This window comes from Schistocerca piceifrons, unplaced genomic scaffold (assembly GCF_021461385.2).
Source record: "Schistocerca piceifrons isolate TAMUIC-IGC-003096 unplaced genomic scaffold, iqSchPice1.1 HiC_scaffold_13, whole genome shotgun sequence".
Classification (NCBI taxonomy): domain Eukaryota; kingdom Metazoa; phylum Arthropoda; class Insecta; order Orthoptera; family Acrididae; genus Schistocerca; species Schistocerca piceifrons.
This window is the reverse complement of record NW_025727124.1, coordinates 60,001-62,500: the sequence shown is the minus strand read 5'-3', so window position 1 is coordinate 62,500 and position 2,500 is coordinate 60,001. Positions and strand designations below refer to the sequence as shown.

The window sequence follows — 2,500 nt, the reverse complement described above, 5'->3', positions numbered from 1 at the left end:
CTACCTGGCCCGGCCCCGGACCCGCGCCGCTGTTGGCTCGGGATGCTCTCGGGCGGAATAATCGCTCCCGTCAGCGGCGCTTCAGCTTTGGACAATTTCACGACCCGTCTTGAAACACGGACCAAGGAGTCTAACATGTGCGCGAGTCATTGGGCTGTACGAAACCTAAAGGCGTAATGAAAGTGAAGGTCTCGCCTTGCGCGGGCCGAGGGAGGATGGGGCTTCCCCGCCCTTCACGGGGCGGCGGCCTCCGCACTCCCGGGGCGTCTCGTCCTCATTGCGAGGTGAGGCGCACCTAGAGCGTACACGTTGGGACCCGAAAGATGGTGAACTATGCCTGGCCAGGACGAAGTCAGGGGAAACCCTGATGGAGGTCCGTAGCGATTCTGACGTGCAAATCGATCGTCGGAGCTGGGTATAGGGGCGAAAGACTAATCGAACCATCTAGTAGCTGGTTCCCTCCGAAGTTTCCCTCAGGATAGCTGGTGCTCGTACGAGTCTCATCCGGTAAAGCGAATGATTAGAGGCCTTGGGGCCGAAACGACCTCAACCTATTCTCAAACTTTAAATGGGTGAGATCTCCGGCTTGCTTGATATGCTGAAGCCGCGAGCAAACGACTCGGATCGGAGTGCCAAGTGGGCCACTTTTGGTAAGCAGAACTGGCGCTGTGGGATGAACCAAACGCCGAGTTAAGGCGCCCGAATCGACGCTCATGGGAAACCATGAAAGGCGTTGGTTGCTTAAGACAGCAGGACGGTGGCCATGGAAGTCGGAATCCGCTAAGGAGTGTGTAACAACTCACCTGCCGAAGCAACTAGCCCTGAAAATGGATGGCGCTGAAGCGTCGTGCCTATACTCGGCCGTCAGTCTGGCAGTCATGGCCGGTCCTTGCGGCCGGCCGCGAAGCCCTGACGAGTAGGAGGGTCGCGGCGGTGGGCGCAGAAGGGTCTGGGCGTGAGCCTGCCTGGAGCCGCCGTCGGTGCAGATCTTGGTGGTAGTAGCAAATACTCCAGCGAGGCCCTGGAGGGCTGACGCGGAGAAGGGTTTCGTGTGAACAGCCGTTGCACACGAGTCAGTCGATCCTAAGCCCTAGGAGAAATCCGATGTTGATGGGGGCCGTCATAGCATGATGCGCTTTGTGCTGGCCCCCGTTGGGCGAAAGGGAATCCGGTTCCTATTCCGGAACCCGGCAGCGGAACCGATACAAGTCGGGCCCCTCTTTTAGAGATGCTCGTCGGGGTAACCCAAAAGGACCCGGAGACGCCGTCGGGAGATCGGGGAAGAGTTTTCTTTTCTGCATGAGCGTTCGAGTTCCCTGGAATCCTCTAGCAGGGAGATAGGGTTTGGAACGCGAAGAGCACCGCAGTTGCGGCGGTGTCCCGATCTTCCCCTCGGACCTTGAAAATCCGGGAGAGGGCCACGTGGAGGTGTCGCGCCGGTTCGTACCCATATCCGCAGCAGGTCTCCAAGGTGAAGAGCCTCTAGTCGATAGAATAATGTAGGTAAGGGAAGTCGGCAAATTGGATCCGTAACTTCGGGATAAGGATTGGCTCTGAGGATCGGGGCGTGTCGGGCTTGGTCGGGAAGTGGGTCAGCGCTAACGTGCCGGGCCTGGGCGAGGTGAGTGCCGTAGGGGTGCCGGTAAGTGCGGGCGTTTAGCGCGGGCGTGGTCTGCTCTCGCCGTTGGTCGGCCTCGTGCTGGTCGGCGGTGCAGGATGCGCGCGCCTGCGCGGCGTTCGCGCCCCGGTGCTTCAACCTGCGTGCAGGATCCGAGCTCGGTCCCGTGCCTTGGCCTCCCACGGATCTTCCTTGCTGCGAGGCCGCGTCCGCCTTAGCGTGCTCCTCCGGGGGCGCGCGGGTGCGCGGATTCTCTTCGGCCGCCATTCAACGATCAACTCAGAACTGGCACGGACTGGGGGAATCCGACTGTCTAATTAAAACAAAGCATTGCGATGGCCCTAGCGGGTGTTGACGCAATGTGATTTCTGCCCAGTGCTCTGAATGTCAACGTGAAGAAATTCAAGCAAGCGCGGGTAAACGGCGGGAGTAACTATGACTCTCTTAACTATGACTCCAGCGGAGCTGCGGCGCCTGCCGCATGAAGTCCTGGTGAAACTCTTGAACCTCTTCCTCCTGGCCCGCGCCCTCCCCGAGCGTCTGCTTCGCGCCCGGACGTCACTTCTCCCCAAAACGGCTGCACCAACATCCCCCGCTGACTTTCGCCCCATTACGGTCTGCTCGGTGTTGGCGCGGACCTTTCACAAGGTTCTCGCGTCACGCCTGATGCGTGCATGTGCTGTGGACGAACGTCAGCGGGCATTCATCCCCCGGGATGGGATGTTGGAAAACACCTTCATCTTGGACACTGCTCTCACCGACGCAGTCCGCTCCTGTCGCTCTGTTTTTGTGGCATCGATCGACGTCTCTAAAGCGTTCGATTCGGTGGACCATGCTGCCCTCCGCCCCGTGCTGAGGGCTCATGGCCTGCCGGATTGCTTT

At 59.9% G+C, this 2,500-nt stretch overlaps 1 non-coding gene across 1 annotated transcript in view; it reads left to right on the top strand.

The window, feature by feature from the left end:
- The window catches only part of LOC124731715, a 6,808-nt gene that overhangs the window by 817 nt on the left and 3,491 nt on the right, over positions 1 to 2,500 (top strand). Inside the window, exon 1 of the ribosomal RNA XR_007008437.1 lies at positions 1 to 2,500. This exon is cut by the window's left edge and continues 817 nt beyond it; it is cut by the window's right edge and continues 3,491 nt beyond it. This is a non-coding gene — a ribosomal RNA (large subunit ribosomal RNA).